This window comes from Nannospalax galili, unplaced genomic scaffold (genome assembly GCF_000622305.1).
Source record: "Nannospalax galili isolate Female #2095 unplaced genomic scaffold, S.galili_v1.0 scaffold2926, whole genome shotgun sequence".
Lineage (NCBI taxonomy): Eukaryota > Metazoa > Chordata > Mammalia > Rodentia > Spalacidae > Nannospalax > Nannospalax galili.
Genome location: NW_008354709.1, coordinates 30,785 through 31,157, shown reverse-complemented (window position 1 = coordinate 31,157; position 373 = coordinate 30,785).

The following is a 373-nucleotide window of genomic DNA, read 5'->3' as shown; positions in this document are numbered from 1 at the left end:
GGGGCACACAAAAGCGGGCCGGGCGGAGAGGGCTAATGTTTCCTGTTTGCCTGAAACCCAGTCCCCAGCCCCCTCCCAGCACTCGGGCGGAAGTGAGTTTGCTCCTTTGGAGATTAAAAGGATTCCGAATTCCGATCAGTCCCAATAACCGGCGTTCGGAGAGGCGGAGGAGGAAGAGGCGGCAAAGCAGAGAAAGAAGGGGACACGCGTGCGCGCGCACGCAGGCCCCCAGTTGGGGGAGTAGTGCACCAAAAAACAAAAACAAACAAAAAACCCAGGCGACCAGGGCAGCCGCCAGAGCCAAAGAGCTCCGTAGGCACAGCGCAGCCAGGGCCACCCGCGTCCCCGCGCGAGGACTCATTTGCAGAAGGAG